This window comes from Nylanderia fulva, unplaced genomic scaffold, assembly GCF_048542155.1.
Source record: "Nylanderia fulva isolate GAGA-0341 unplaced genomic scaffold, ASM4854215v1 Scaffold35, whole genome shotgun sequence".
In the NCBI taxonomy this organism is placed as follows: domain Eukaryota; kingdom Metazoa; phylum Arthropoda; class Insecta; order Hymenoptera; family Formicidae; genus Nylanderia; species Nylanderia fulva.
Genome location: NW_028190422.1, coordinates 94,219 through 111,844, shown reverse-complemented (window position 1 = coordinate 111,844; position 17,626 = coordinate 94,219). Strand labels below are relative to the sequence as shown.

The 17,626-nt window shown below is 34.8% G+C and overlaps 1 protein-coding gene across 6 annotated transcripts in view; it reads left to right on the top strand.

Annotated features, from left to right (window-relative positions):
• Positions 1–17,626, top strand: part of LOC114935028 (uncharacterized) — a 192,890-nt gene that overhangs the window by 93,371 nt on the left and 81,893 nt on the right. For 4 of the 6 annotated variants that reach the window (XM_029307783.2, XM_085485245.1, XM_085485249.1 and 1 more), the window contains one exon: positions 9,092–9,158. The gene's annotated coding sequence lies outside the window, so the exon portion shown is untranslated. Of the gene's footprint in view, positions 1–1,106; positions 1,899–9,091; positions 9,159–17,626 lie in introns of those variants that run through there. The other 2 variants (XM_085485248.1, XM_085485246.1) reach the window with 2 other exon arrangements.

Sequence of the window (17,626 nt, the reverse complement as noted above, 5' to 3'; positions counted from 1 at the left end):
GTCAACATCACAGAATTCAATTATTTCATCGGAATTTATTATTTTCCTCCATTCGTATTTCATTGTGGATAATATTATTTATTTATCTTATAAATCATTGTAAATACTAATATAAAATTATTTTATTCCGATATTCTCTCGCGCGCGATATGGGTACACTGTAAAAAAAAATATGTAAAACTACATAATTGATAAGTGTAAAATTGCATGATAAATAATGAAAATATATACATTTTCATTATTTATATCGCGTCATTTAGCAATTTTACACTTAATTATTTATGTAGTTTTACATATATTTTTACAGTGTATCAAATATTTTTTAAAATTTTCCAATATCGTATAAAGGGTTTAATTTCTCCCGTATTTCAATTTTACTGTGCACACAATATTGCATAAAAATAGGTATACATTTTTATGATTTATTGTGTAATTTTGCACTTGATTATTTATGTAATTTTTGTACAGTGTATAAATCTTTTTTTTTTTTTAATTTTACAATATCGTATAAAGGGTCTAATCTCTCCCGTGTTTCAACTTTAGTGTGCACACTCAATACTGCATAAATGTATACATTTTTATGATCTATCGTGTAATGTTGCACTTGATTATTTATATAATTTTAGATATTTTTGTATAAATCTTTTTTTTTTTTTTCAATTTTCCAATATCGCATAAAGGGTCTAATCTCTCCCGTGTTTCAACTTTAGTGTGCACACTCAATACTGCATAAATGTATACATTTTTATGATCTATCGTGTAATGTTGCACTTGATTATTTATATAATTATAGATATTTTTGTATAAATATTTTTTTTTCAATTTCCCAATATCGCATAAAGGGTCTAATCTCTCCCGTGTTTCAATTTTAGTGTACAAACTCTAAACTCAATACTGCATAAACTGCAATTGCTCCGATATTCCCCTTGAGGGAAGAATCATCCTGACAAATGCAGCTATCACGCCAACCACGCGCTCAGCCGTAGCGGCAGTACCGAACAGAACCGGCCAGCGTCGTTGGCAGAATTGACGTGGTGGTAGTGGTTCGTGGTTGGTGGTGGTGGTGGTAATGGTGGCAGCATTGTGCACGATGGGGAAGGGGCGGACGTTGGCTCAGTGAACGCCAAGAGCTCAAGCCGGTACGACGTTATATGCGAAACACGATCGAGGTAACGCGATCCCGAAAACGTTTTCGTGACACGAAATAGCAAGCGATGGGAAGAAACGACTCTCTATAACAAATCTCGCGTTTGTTCCTCGCAATAACGTTGATATCGGATTTGTGTGCACGTACACGTATACGCGGCTCTCCTTTTCTTCGCGGGCGCGCGCGCGTGTGTTCGTAATATTCGTTCGCTGTTCTTTGGCTTCGGCCGACCGTCTCCTCGGCTCGTCCGGTCGACACGGTCGAGCAGCGCGCGAGTGTTTGCACGTGTGTGTGTGTGTATGTGTGTGTGTACATGCGTGCCCGTCTCTTGCGCGCGTACACACATCGGCGTGAAGTTGGTAGTGAGAGTTGTGCGTGCGTACGTTGTTGTTGGTGCGTCCCCGTCGTTGTATCCGCTCGTTTTTTCTTCTGCGCGAAATGGAGTGAATGTGTCTGCTGTTCTCTGCCTCGCCGACCAATGTGGATACGTAAATAATAAAGTGCGTTCGGCTCTTTTGCCGCCTTCTTCTTCTTCGTTCTTCGTGCTTCTTCTCGTCCTTCTTTCGACACGGGTGGTAGGAGCGTGAGAGAGAGAGAGAAAGGTAGAATTACCGTCGCGCGTGGGACAAAGGATACACGCACACACGCGCGCGCGCGTGTCCCATGTACGTGTACGCGGCATACGGGACTCAACAGTGGCGGCGCGGTGGCCCCACAGGATTATTTATCGACCTACACGAGGTACACTATTGTGAGTACGACTTTCGTTTATGTCGACGACGACTCTTTTTTCTTGCACACCCGTTAGCGTCGTTAGTAAACCGTAGGGCCTTTTAACAACCGGTCATAAATGAACATACGTTGACTGTGAGTGGAAAAAAAATACTCCTCTCTTCTTGGTATAGGCCGACAAGTTTTCTCGAAAAATGTCTATTGCGGAAAATTGTGTGTATGTTGAAACTTGAAGTCTGTTTCTCTTAGCAAAGTTTCACAACTTTATATAACTACGGCGTATTATTCATATTTGCCAGACTTTGTCGCGAATTAAATTTTAATCTTGCATTTCGGTGCATGACGAGAACGCATTAAGCTTTGACATGTTTCATTTGGAACTTGATTGTTGAAATATGTGCAATTTTCAAAACTTTACACATTTGGCCTTTGATCGTATTTTCAATGGACAAATATCAACTTTGTTTCATCTCTACAAAGTATATTTTTATTATCTTTTTGACTCGCTTTTCTTCTATACAGATTTACTTATATTCTATAACATATATATGTATATCGTTTTTAAAATGTGCACTCTATTCTAATTATCGTCTTTTTTGTTTTATATGCATAAAATGTGAATAACACTGAAAAATATATAAAATTGATTTTTCTTAATTCGTTAGTACAATTGTATTATTGATAAAAAATTGATGTTATATATTTTTCATTGTTGTTTCGCACTTCAGCTCATAAATCCATTAATGAAATATCGACTTTGCGTCAACTAATGTTAGATAATTCGTAGAAATTGAAATGAATTTATTTGAATGAATTATAATGAGATTACTGGATATTTTCTCGATGAGGTAATTAATTATGTAAATTTGATTGGATAAAATTCAGGAAATGTGATGACGAGAATAATTTAAAACTCATATTATATTACAGTGCGATATTTCAATGCGATATTTTTGATGTTACCTTTTACATATTGATGTTTAATGCATCAATAAACAGACACATTCAGCAGTTTCAGCACTTTTGTGTCAAGATAATAAAGTTCGTGAAATATATTTCACAGGTTTAACTAAAAAAAATAAATACATAAATAAATGAAAATATAAGCGAGCAGGAAAGAGAATTGTTTATTAGACGATACAAATTAATTATTTAAATATAAACCGATGTTATTTTTGTGTACAATGAAATTAATTAATGGCATTTATAATTCTTTTAGAGAAACATCAAATGCACAGTTAATAATTTTTCTACACAAATAGCGGTGCTATTAATATTATTATTATAAAATATTCCACCGCTATTAAGCCCGATCGATCGTATTTATTATTCCACGCAAATAACTTGCGACTGGTCGATCTAGAGATACCCGTTCATTGCATTTTAAGCCGATTATCATTTGCAAAATAGAGGGAAAGTAAAAAATTTTTTTTATTCCGTTAATAGGTATGGTTTACAAGATGTCGAGTCGTCAAATACAAATTGCTCTTTTCCAATATCTCGCTATATTTCCGAGCTACTTATTAAAGGGCATTACCGGACTTATCGGAGCATATAATGACGCCACAATGGAGGAACTTTAAAAAGCAGACGCTCGTAACGCATACTGCTCGTCCGACGAGCCGCGTCAGTGATGCGCGATATTTTTTCTTCTTTTTTGTTTTTATTTTATTTCGAAAGGAAAGGCCACTTTGCCATTTTTTTCCTTACCTCAAAGCGATCGTGAATATAATTAAACATTGGCTTAACGAGCTCTGTTTTCTGCTTTTAATATTTGTCGCGTTTGTCACGAAATTTTTTTCTATAATATCTCAAAGTTTATCGAAAGTTTATCTTAAAGTTATTTATAATTAATTATTTGGAATTTTTTGTCGATATATAATTTAATAGTATATTTATTTAGAGATTACGTGACTCGTAATCTCTAAAGTAATGTCGTGTGTCGAATGCAATAATTTCAGTTATATTTAATGACTTGTATCTCGCAATCACTTCATTAGCCAAAAGATAATGATTTCTAGAATTAATTAAAATTATCGTTATAGCGTATTATGTATAAATACACAAAATTAATATATAAAATATTATTAGTTACCACAGTTGCACATTAAAAGATTTTATCAAATATATACATATGATTCTACATAACGGTTTATAAATGTATCGTACTTGATTTTTTTGACCAGCAGAGTGAGCTGTTTTTTTTTGTCGGTACAAAACATTCGCAGCAATTCACATAGAATTGCGGCTATCATCGGTAATCACGCGGTGTAAGTGAACAACGGTTTAAACGGAACAACTAGACCGGTGGAAGTCGAACGCGAAAATTGCCTCTGCTGCTTCGTTTACCTCTTTTCCTCTTTTTTTTACCCGGGTTCGTGGGAACATTCGATATACACTTATACTAGACAGAAGCATTTTTAGGAAAAGGGGACGCTTCTCATTCTTTATTCTTTGAAAAAGAAAGAAAGCTTAACAATTTTATATGTATATATATACATATATATTGTACTTTAATTTACACTTCACGTTTCTTTTTTATTTTTATTTTCGAGCTGCATCGCGAAGATTCTCGTATCTCCCTGCGGAGAATAAAATCAGAATGAGCCGGAATAAATTCGACGATTCAAACGAGCGTAAGTAAGACGTCGACGCTGACAGAATTTTTTTGAGGCAGCGCCGACTGTTTGTGTATTTTTCTTTTTTTTTTTTTTTTACCTCGCTGTGAAAGCGCTCGTAATATCGGTACTTGCGTTGACGCACTTGTAAAAGCGCCCACCGACTCCTGAAGATAAAGGAGTGGTCTGTAATATTCAGCTTGCTACTTCCGAGCTTTCTCCGAGTGAAGTACAAATCGTCTTGTCTCTTCGCGACTTATGCGTTTTCTTATGTCTCGAGTCTGAAAGCGGTGACAACTTCGGTGGTTACGAGGTTTTCTCGACGCTACTTACCGTTCGGTTTATGATGACGTAAAAGCCAACCGAAAACGTATTTGGCGACTCTGAGTTATTTATATGGAAGAGAGCAGGAGAAGGGATTGCATTAGAGAGAAACGTGGTAGCGCATATTTGAGGGATTTAAATATTATGTACTCTCCTGTAATAAAAAACTTTCAATGTTTTTTTATACGATATTCTGCACAGTTATACCTATATAAAAAAAATTTTTATTTTATATGCGTTCGCTATTTTAATCACTTTGAAACAGGTTCAATGCAAACGTATAAGTGTAATTATTATTCGTAATATTATATTGGAAATTACATGATATAAATGAAATATGATAGAAAATATAAAGTCTATATTGTGTGCACATACGCACGATTTTTTCTTTTAAAAGATGAACGATTATTTTCTTTGCGATAAATACGAAAAACTGTGAATTCGGGTATTAAAAAAACGAGTCTGCACAAGTGCATAAATATTTTTATTCGTCGAATATATATATATATTCGACACTTCGTTCCATAAAGCTGGCTTAGCAGGATAACATTGCAAATCACGAATCGACACTTTTCCGCGGGTATCGCCCATGCTCTCTCGACAGATTAACTCGGAGTCGGTATGTATTTCCGCCAGCGGTCGAGATTGCAAGTGTCACGCTAGCGTGCGTGCATGCGTGCTTTGCGCGTGCCTCGTTCATGTCTCGATTCGAAAATAAAGTATATAGTGGGCGCGACATGTGTATGCAATATGCACTGCAGTTTGTCATTGTATCGAAGTCTGCATTTGAGGCGCACTTTTAAAAAAAATGGTTATACATATTGCAACAGACATTCTCATTTCAATAAATTCCGAGATATTTTTCAATTATATAATTATTATGCAATTAGGAAATTCGGAGTAAGAGTTTACTGAAAAATTTTATATACATATATGGATATAATAAATTGTGTATATATATATATATATATATAATTATATTTATAAAGAAGACTTACAATTATAAAAATAACTTTCAGCTTTTAAAAAGATTACATTTTATTTTATTTTTTTAATAGTTTGACATTATTGAGATAATAAATCTTGTTTAATAACAATGGGTTACAGATTTCTATAAGTAGTATTTTGTTGCTCGTTAAAGTACGTCGAGTTTCACTGTGCTTGAGAGTACAAAGAAATAAAATGTATGTACGAATTACATATTCTTTTATCCTTTTGCGTTGCCAATATAATCGGGCTTACTACATTCCGGAGCTAAAAGGCTCTATTCCATCGCGTCGAAGCAAAACGCGATTTTCAGTGGCCAGCTAGCTCGGACCAGACCGTAATTCGTGCTTAACGACCTTTTAACGATTTTTCCGCGTGTCCGCAAACGAGCAGCCACTGCCGGCATGAACGATAAAAAGCAACGTTATTACTTTGAGCGCGATAAGTTTGCTCAGAAAATTACGGAATCCATTGTCATTTCGTAAACTCATCGCACATATAGATGCCGATATGATTTGTTGCATTTAGTAATTACAGAAAAATTAGAATATATTGTTATACGACAGTCGAAAACATTTTACAGATTTCAATGAAAATTACTTTAATATATATATGAAATGTTCGTGTCATCAGATTTATCTTGCGAGACTTGGATAAGCATTTTTAATATCTGATACGGAGCACAATGATTCAAGCTGTAATAATAACGGTAAATGATAAAGCATTAGACAACTGGCTGACGTGTCTTCGACGAAAAGTAATAAAAGCGTTGTCATGTGCGTGTTGTAGTCGACCACATTGTATAACAAATTACCGTCGTCGCTAATGACAGCTCATATGGAAAATCTCGTTATTAGGTGGCATAATGATTTGCGTTTTCTTTTATACTAGTGAATTGTCTAGAATTCACACATCTCGTTTATCTTCATAACACATTTAAAAAAAGAAATATCTACGGAAATATCGTAATAAAAAATAGATTTTAAAAAATGCGCGAAGCGATATCACAATTTTAAAAATAAATTGTTATTCTCTTGTATAAGAGTCTCTCTCGATAAAAATATTGATTCGCAAGATATTTCAATAACATATCGATACTTTTGAAATATCATGATGTTGGAAATCTGTAGCAACGGACACGCGCGTGTCACGGTTGGTTTATCACGTTACACACTTTTATGAGCCTATTTCCGGTGACGGGATTGCCAAATCGTATCGGGATCACAGCTTACAGGACCTCGTGCGAAATATCGACCGGATTAAACAAATCGATCGAGCGTGCATTAACGCTCGGTTTTACTGCGTTGGATATTTATTGCGTCGCTGTCGGTTTCCTAGGAAAAGCGTTCGCAGTTGTATGACGTTGCATTGATTTTCGACGTTTATTTTTCCGTCTCGCCCTGTATCGAGTGAGAAAACATTCGACCGGAAAACTTTGCGTTGTCATCACAAACTCAATGAAATATATGGATACAGATGCAGCTGTTTGTGTAATAAAACTTGCGAGCTTCTCAAATTTCTATTTTAAAAAATCGTGCTTTCAAGCATCATTTAAGTACATATAGTTATTATTTATAGTTAAATTTATAATTCTATTATTTTTTGTAAACTCAATATATATATTTTTGCACAGAAGGGGGAGGCATTTGTTTCTATTTTATATCTGAAAACTGAAATTTCAGTCTGCGAAAAATGAATACATCTTTTAAGAAATTATAGTTTAAATGGAGAATATACATATTAAATATTGAATATATATTTGATGTTCTATTTTAGTTATCACTGCTGATTCCATTGCAAAAATTTGCAGTTACGACATAAAAACTTATAGTACTATAATCTTGTGTTAATATACATATATTTACATATGTATTTATGTATAATAAAATACACATCGATCTATATCCACTTTAAGTCACAAAAAGGCTACTTTTTCATTCTCTTGTCATTTAAAATATCTAAATAGATATTTGAATTACAATTTTATATATATAGCTGCGCTACCGCAATCTTCTCTAAAGCAATATTTACATATATATCTATATATAACAAAGTATGCATCGATCTATTCACTTTAAGTCACAAAAAGGTTATTTTTTCATTCTATCGTCATTTAAAATATCTAAATAGATATTTGAATTACAATTTTATCTATAGCTGTGCTATCGCAATCTTCTCGAAATATATAATGCACTCATTTAATATCCTTTCGGAGAAAATACTCGAGCGCGAAGAAGAGAAATTAAGATGTTAACATTTGCGTGAATGTTTCTTTTTACTGTTTGTTGGAAAAGTCGGCATATATAACTTACTTGTTTCATATCTTCACGCGCCCTTGAGTTAAAAGCTCATAAAGATAAGCATAAAACGCGCTCGTAATACTAAGAACATCGTAACAAAATGTCGAACAGAATATAGAGAAACGATAATCGATGTATCGCCCGTGATCTCACGTCAACGTCATACGTCGACAGAATAATGTCTTTCTAATGAAACATAGATCCCAGACTTGTACATGGATAGAAAAGAAAGTTTCTTGGCCCATTGTACCGAATATACCATTTTCTTACGTTCACCGTAATAGATATTGTTACGTTGCACGTTATTATCTATAGACGTTTAATACAGCTATTTACGTCAACTCCTGAGCTCTGATAGTCGATTATACGCCCATTATGTTCCATAGAGCAGGAAGTGAAAAAATAACTAAAGCAGATATTATAAGCTCTTTCCTTATGATTGCATTTAATTCTTTAAATACTACAGTTGTTGCACATTTTTTGCAATATACATTTTATTACTAACTAATCAATCATAAAAAGTTTAGAAAAATAGTTAATTAAAGTTAATTGTAATTTTTATAAAAATTTATCTTTCATATAAATTATAAACCTCGATATTAATTTTCTATATATAGAATATTAACCAGCCATTTTCTACATTAATTGTATAAAATTTATACACGATAAATTTTATTATTTATGAGATGATACGAAGAATTGAGGCTTGTGCAATTCGCAGAAATTTAATTATTCAAATTTTTAGAAAAATTTTATTAAAAACATTATAGTAATTTATTATATTCTATATTGTTTATATATACATACACATATATAATTTATATGGAACATAATTTTTTTCTTATTTTAGTGTTAATAAGTATATTAAGGAATATCGCATAAATATATTATCCTGTAATGAAGTGATTTACATATACCTAGTAAACTATCATTTAGGAATATCAGTTTATTTATGATACTTTATTGATTTTGTATTTTTATAGGTTGGTGCAAGCGATTCCGTGGAAATTATCTTGATAGCCGCAATTGCAGACTGAAAATGCAGAACTGGTGAGTGCAAAAGTGATAATTTGCAATAAATTAAACAAATTCACGTTTAAAATAAAAATTGAAATAAATATTATATATATATATAATAACTAGTAGATACAAGCTGCAAGAAACATGCAGAACGACGAAAGTGTGAAAGATGTTTTTGTCGCTCATATCGTCTCGTATTTCCGATTTGCATTCGAAATATCTCTAGAATATCTCTGAAACATGTCTGATAGATCGCCGGAAATCATAAGTCATCGCTCGAGCAAATTGAATCGCGCAAATAAGGATAAATGCAGGAAACGAGTCTCCATAAAGGGGTCATTTTTCTTTCCGGACGAAATACGAGTGAATATACGGATTTTATACTTTCACAAATGTTACATCGTACGGTACGCGCGTGACTAGAAGAAACGGATTATTCTCGTTTGCGCGATTAGATGATTATAACATCTTTCTAAGCTTCACATGCTCGTTCATCTATCGAAATAGTCATTCCGTTCCAGTTACTCTCTTATATTAGATATTAGTAGATAATTGACATTGAACATGCATTTTGCATGTAAATTGTTTTTTTTTACGTGTAATCTGTATAATTCGCAGACTGTGTTTTACTGCGTCTGTTTCTGAATTTTTTACATCAGGTTCTTTACTCAAAGAAATTATTTTTAACTTTATTCTGTGATTTTCTGCTCCTAATTACGCTTATAAAGATAAATCAAAGCGACTATAAGAGCGGTATAATTTCTGCAAGTGCTTTTACAAGAGATAAAGCTCTGTTTGAGTTTACGTTAGACAATACGAGATTACATTCGCAAACTCAATTTGGGAAATTTACATATAGCCTGCCGCTTATACAAGCTCTTTAGGCTAATGTTGAAGTAAACATTCACATTCAGGAAACTTTGATTCCTTACTGCTTATCGAAAATTCTCACATATAGCGATGCACATATGTCTTCCATGCACGAGGTCACGAAGAAAGTTCATTTTCAAATAATTCATGACACATACACGAGACTTAATATATGCGGCTCCGATCGGGAAATAGGTTTAGTCGCAGGGAAGAAGTTGGGGAACCAAGTTCGGTTACAGTTTCTCGCCGGGCGGACTGCGAAATTTCGGAGGCAATTTCAGGGAGAATCGAACGAGAGCGACGATAGAACAGGAAGGGGAAAGAAGAAGGGGAGGCGGGATTTTCCCCACGAGTAAAGGAGATAATAGGGGACACTGGCCTCGACCCTCAACTTCACCGCCCTTACGAAATAGCTATTCTGTCGAATCCTCCGCGCGTATTACCAGCTAACGGCAAATGTCCACATATATCTATGCCCACCGTAATGGATATAGTCGAACGATGGTAGGTCGTACCTGCGCCCCAATTAGTGTCAAACTACCGGAATTGGGATTGAACGAGGATGAGCGGGAGTAGAGAGAGAGAGAGAAAGACTTGTCGGGGTTGTACCACGGGTCGTTTCGGCGGCGATAAATTTTTCGTTGAATCGATTTAATCCGCGCAAATGGAGAGAGGGCGAACTGTCTGATTAAATTATCCGAAGCGGCACGATCGCGTAATCTCGTCGCATCAATCTTTGTTATTGTATTATCGCGGTTTAAGCGGCTCTTAGGAAAGCGAGCTTGTAGGGGAAATCGATGATCGATGCTTGTTCTCGAGAATTTCGTAACAGGAGAACGATCAGCGCGCGAATAACATCCCGGGCATTAATAATTGCTCCATCAGATCGTAATCTCGTAAATGTTTTTGCTTAAATTTGAAAAATCGATTTATCGGAGAAAATTACGTTAGACGATATTTCTTTCTTTCTTTTTTTTTTTTTTCTTCTTTCGCAATTTGATTCAATTTCGGTAACGCGATGAAGACGGATCAGGGCTCGCTTTATTGTTAGCGCGATACGCGTCGCGCGTGGCTGTATCACAATAAATCTATTAAAGACGAGATATGCGCATAATTTATTTCCCGGCGCGCATATTACACGCGTAATTGTGGTGCAGTGAATGTACAGTGCAGTCGCGATCGCTGCTGTCAATCACGGCGAGGCGCGCAAAAACCTGGCGCTGCAGCCTCGCTGAAATGAAAACGCGACATGTTTGGTTGCGAGCCGCGCGCATATATGCAATGTATATGCATCGGTGTCGGTTATTCACGTGCAACAGCTTTTACATCCACGGATGAACTATGTAAACTATCTTTTTGCACGTGCACTCTCTGCGCCGCGCGAACATAATTCAGATAACGCTTGTGCAACATCTATCACTTTCCCGATTCCCGGTCTTATATATTTTCAACTTGCACATATATCCGGAGAAATAAACATTCAGTTTACACATTCGTTTTTTTTTCGCGATTCTTGGTAATTTATTTCACCAATTTACTTGATCGAATTTATGGAAATTAATGCGGATTTGAATGTCGACGTCGTGTTTAGAGAAACTTTTTTTAATAAGTAGTATATTAATAATATCTTTCCCCACTTGCCTACTTAAAACCGGTTTTACCGGCTCTCGTCATTCCGTATGGAAGAGCCGCGCTGTAAATGTAACTTAACGGCGTATCGGCCTAATCGGAGAGATAACGCCGGTCATTAATTCATCACGCTCTCCTACAATCTAACACGATCCATTTTGATTCGCCATATTTGGGCCGACGTTTCGCGCCGGTTGTTGTACGTACATGTAGTTATGAATGATAACGCGTAACCGCGTGCGATAATGCACGTTTCGCACGCGGCGATCTATCAGCTGGACTTAACACTCGATGATCGATCATACTTTGAAAATGCGTCGAAAATGCGAGATCGTATCACGTTCTCAGCTCTTATCTCTCTCTTTATCTCTTGACATGGACATGTTTCGTGTCGTGTAATCGAGCATCGTGAAAGAGACTCGAGTGCATCGAGAGAGTCGAGCGATAATGTTTTAACTCGAGTTGATATTTGAACTTAGTTCGTGATATATCAATCGTCTTAATTATGACTACACTCTTTTCGCGTTCTTTTATCGTCCGTAACTTAACATTGTATTTAATAATTAATTAAGCCATTAAATTGACATACCCACCATATTAGTCAGCACGTTATAGTCAGCTATTAATTATAACATGAATGCGTGAAAGGAACATTTATTTTTGACAAATAAATATAATTATACTATTATTTATATTTTTTTTCGTTTGAATATTTTTAGTTTTTATTCATGCGAGTAATAATAAATTAAAATATGATTTTTTTTTTGTAAGTTCTGCAATTTATTTATTAAAAGGAGATTTATGGTTCTCTGGTAATATACTCTTTTTGTGAAAATTTAATGAAGACAGCGACAAGCACGCTTTGAGTTACGTAATGAAGACTAATATTTACATATAGTATTTTATTATTAATTAAATTTTTAATGTAAATGTCAAAGAAAAAGAGAGGAGGAAAGAGTGAAATTTAATAGCAAAATTATGACTATCTATAATTAGTGGAAAATCTGAATGATTGATACCTCATAAAATTGTACAATTTCTGCACAACGTTTTATGAGCAAATTAAAATATCTTGCTCTCCTTTCCTTAAAATCAATTATGACTCGCTCGAGTTTATTTCTTATTAATTATTTGACATATTACAACGTTGTTCTATTAAACATCCGAAACACTCTAATATTAAAACTGATCACACTATGTTAGAGTAAATATTTATGTACTATTAGCTTGTATCAACGGATATAATATCCCACCTCATGCACGCTCATGCTCGATTAAACACGTTATATTCAAATTACACGAGACTTGTTTACGTCAATCGAGCGCGGATGGAGGCTAATATAATAACCGGAGAAAAATGCGAATCAGTTTTATGGCGGCGAATGCGAATGAGACTAAGGGGGAAGCTTTATCGGATTTCTCGGCCGTCGTATAAAGTGTTTCGAGAAATCGATCATGCTCGGTTATCAGCTTTAGCTTCTCTCCGACGAAGCCCGCAACCGGGTCCGTTCAACGAATCGTGTGTGACGTCGCTGACGCGTTTATACATCATGCAAGTTTATCGCGTCGCTCGCGCGATATCGGTGTCGATAGCATCGCGGTGCGGCGTGAAAAGTTCCTTGTGTGCTACCGTTTCGCTCGTCGCGTTTATATATACTCGAGAAACTCGCGTGGAACAACATCGATACGATCGCGGAATCTCACATCCGTAAAGGAAAGGGGGAGGTCTTGGGAATAATTCAAGCAAAATCATTTTATGTATCGGTCGAAATTTACCATCTAGGTATCTATAATTTAGATATAATGCAAAATTTTTTAAAAATAAAACATAGATACATACAAGATTAAAAAAAAAAATACTAATTGATACTAATAGGAAAAGGGGAGGTTTTGTCTATCTATAATTTATAATGCAAAATTTATAAAAAATGAAACAAAGGTACAAGATTTAAAAAAAATACTGATTTCTATTTATTTTAGATAATTTATTTCATACTTTATAGATAATTTCCTTAGATATATTTCAGGTTGTTTTTTGTTTGTCTGGGAGTCGGATATCTTTTAGACTCACAATCAGACTGGTTGTATTTACACACAGATAGGTTGTATTTACACATTCATGTTTATTTAGACATTACGTTGAAATTATAGTCTTGAAGTTTACTTCACGGAAATCAATTATTTCATCGCGTTTTGTGCACATCCTTCGTGTGGTAGTTGCGGACAATTAGGCTACAATAAGCTCTCCGCTCTATCTTTTAACGATCGAGGTTTCTCACTCTCTTTCTCTTTCTCTCTGTCCTATTCTAAACTCGTAATAAAGAAGAACTGCTTCCACGAGAACATTTAAATTCCTCGTTAATATCTCTACCACGTAGTATATACGCGGCTTATCCATTATGGTACTCGTATCGAACGATTATAGTAGTTCGATCAGGTCGTTCCATCAATCACTTTTCAATCTCCTTTCATATATCTGCCTCTACCAGTCGGTTGGCAGCCGGTAGCCGGTTATGTCCCAAGTGGAATTACCACGAACACAGACTATTAGCGTACTTTCGCAACTAACTCTGTTGCGGATAATAACAGTTACTCGCGAATCAATAATACATTTTTCTACCATTACGTACGGCTATGTGATTCGCATTTATTTTATTCAATTAATTAGACGATCCTATTTCAGATACTTTTTTTTATTTATTTATTACGCTATACTTGGCACAATAAATAAATAAAAAATAACGAATTTGAACGAGAGATTTGACAGATCCAAAAATTAAATAGTACAACCGAATAAATATATAAAAACTCTAAATATTCTTTCGAGCACGGAAAAAAATATAAAACCAGCTCTTATACTGCAAACTTTTCCTTTGTAAAATTTCGCACGCGCTTGAGCGTATGAAAAAAAAAAAAAATATATATATATATATATAAAGGCTATGAGAACGCGCATCTTTAATGGGCCGGAACGTGGCGCCGTTAAACGATCATCGATGTAATTCCGTTAATCCTAGTATATAAGGAAGGCAAAAAGCTAATAACGACGATTAGGCTTGTAAAACGGCTCGCGATCGCTATAGTAATCGCGAAGCTCGTGCGCAATTTGTTTATTCGTTCGCGTTAATTGCATGGTGTCGCTTGGCAATTTGTAACGGGTAAAATAATGATCGATAGAGAGAAGGAGATATATCGCCGACGACTTTGTCAGTCACCCGGTTATTTCCGCGTTACAGTCACAATTAGGTAAATGACCAGGCATTTTCTCGGCTGCGCGAAAAAGAAGGGGAAACGATAAATTACGAGCGGCTCGTAAATCGCTGACGAGTCGGTAGACTTTCAGCTGTCGTATTAAGAAGTCAAGCGCTCGGGGCACAGTTGAATGAGAACGAGAGAGAGTCGCGGATAGTTAGAAAGACAAGGGAAAGACAGCCATTGGAGCGACTTCCGCGGTTGTCGCTCTTCCATATGGATACACGAAAGATAAAAAATATAAATAAATTGTGCGCTCTCGTCAGCCCACATTACGCATATCCGCTAATTAATTGGTTATCATGAAAACCGCTTCGAGCGATTAGGATGCTCAATCATCGTCCATTTGATGATTCCATTTTATTTCAATTGCTTCCGGTTCTTTTGTTCAAAGAAATTTCGAAAGCGCGTTATAAACTATACAGTAGGCTAAGTTTACGTGTCAATATTCCACTTAATGAAAATCTTTGACGAATTGCAGATTTTTTCCCTCTTTTTTTCGAAGAAAGTGTGTCGAAGATTTAATAGCTTTTAAAGTATATAGATGGTTGAAAGTGTGCGAGACTTTCCTTTTTTTAACAGAAAATTTAATTAAATGTAATAGTAATTTCAAGTTTAATTGCTATCGGATATTGATTGCATATAATGTGGAACATGAATTTCAGATGCTATATATATATATAAAACTCTTTGTGATGAATAAATAATACTTGGCGTTTCTCTTTTTGTGTCACTAACACAAAGAAAATGCCGAACAACTCGAAGACGACTATTGTGCTCATTCAACTTTTAAATGCGTCACGAAGAGATTATATTTCAATCTTCTCAAGCATAAGACTGCTACTTCCAATGATCTAACTGTACTTTGCTGAAACTTCCATGGCGACTTTCGCTTCGTAATGATCGCTAAGTTGTGGAAAGTCGGAAGACGCGACGCGTTAAATGAGTCCAATCGTGGGAATTCTGCTTCAAGTATATGATTCGCTTGCATTGCCCACGAATAATAAATGTTTTATTAAGTATTTAGTGTCTTATTATTCTAAATGTGTTTTGCGATACAATTTAAAATAATAAATTAATTAAATGTTAAATAGGCCAAACGTCATTTTGATAGTTACACAATTTTTGAAGAAGACAAAATAAATCTTTTGCTAATAAATTTTGTATATTAAATACACGCGTACAGGCTAATATATCAATCGACGCAATGATTATTTTGAGCTAAAATTAGCAAAGTGGTCGTGCTCACGGTCGACATTTTAAATAATAAATAAAATAAATATAAAATAGGCGAAAGGTGTCATTTTGATAATTTACACAATTTTTCAGAACAAAATAAATTTTTTGCTAATGAATTTCTTATGTTAAATACATCATACGTACAGGTTAATATATAAAATATTATACATATAAAATATTATACAATGTAAGGTATAAAAAATTTTTCCTGAACATGATTTTTAAATTGACGATGAGATATAAGTAAAGTGAATACGAATCGACGCATTGATTATTTTAAATTAAAAAATGAATACGAATCGACGCAATGATTTTGAGTTAAAATTAGCAAAGTGGTCGTGCTCACGGCTGACATTTTAAATAATAAATAAATTAAATATAAAATAGGCGAAAGGTGTCATTTTGATAATTTACACAATTTTATAAAATTTTTTTTCCCAAACATGATTTTCAAATTGAGATATAAGTAAAGTGAATACGAATCGACGCAATGATTATTTCGAGTTAAAATTAGCAAAGTGGTCGTGCTTACGGTCGACATTTTAAAATCATAAATAAATAAAATCTTAAATAGGCGAAAAATGTCATTTTGATAATTCACACAATTTTTCAGAACAAAATATTTTGCTAATGAATTTCTTATGTTAAATACATACCTACGTACAGGCTAATATACAAAATATTCTACAATATGAGGTATAAAAAAAATTTGTTCCCAAACATGATTTTCAAATTGAGATATAAGTAAAGTGAATACGAATCGACGCAATGATTATTTTGAGTTCAAATTAGCGAAGTGGTCGTGCTCACGGGCGACATAATTGCGTTCATCTGCTCGACACTGTTATACGACGTTGTAACGGGTGAGTCCCCGAGCAGCGATTAGTTGGGTAACTATTTGCGCGAGACTTTCGAGAGAGGAGAACGATACCGACAAGCGTGAATAAACAGGTGTGCAGACGCTAGGACTTGTATTTATGTACACGTCCGCTTGTAATTGAAAGCGATAATTATGAATTAGTCGAATGACACGCTATTTGTATAATGTGGGATACGTCGCCTTTGGCATTCTCCTTAATCATATATCTTTCGAGGAATTACGAAATGATTTTTCTTTATCGAAAATAAATAATCGTAGCCCATTATCCTTCGAAATATTTTTTTTTCACGATTATAAAATATGTAAATGCTTTTAATTCCTATACACGTCGCGAGTCAAATATTTTGTTCTTGAGACTATATGTTTGCCGACGAGATTTTTAAGAGCTCTTTCTATATAATGACGAAATGCGTAATACTTGATACACCTTATATACGCACAGTGAATTCTATGCTTGATACGGCTCACGGACAGTAGGCGTTTCCAGCGTCATTATAAATCAGAGTTAAACACGCTAATTATATCGGTCCGTGGTCGCCACCAACAAGGGTGAAGGGTACAGGGGATGAGGGGAAGATTGCGAAGGTTCTCAATTGGCGGCGAATGCGCGTTTGCTTTCGACTTTTCT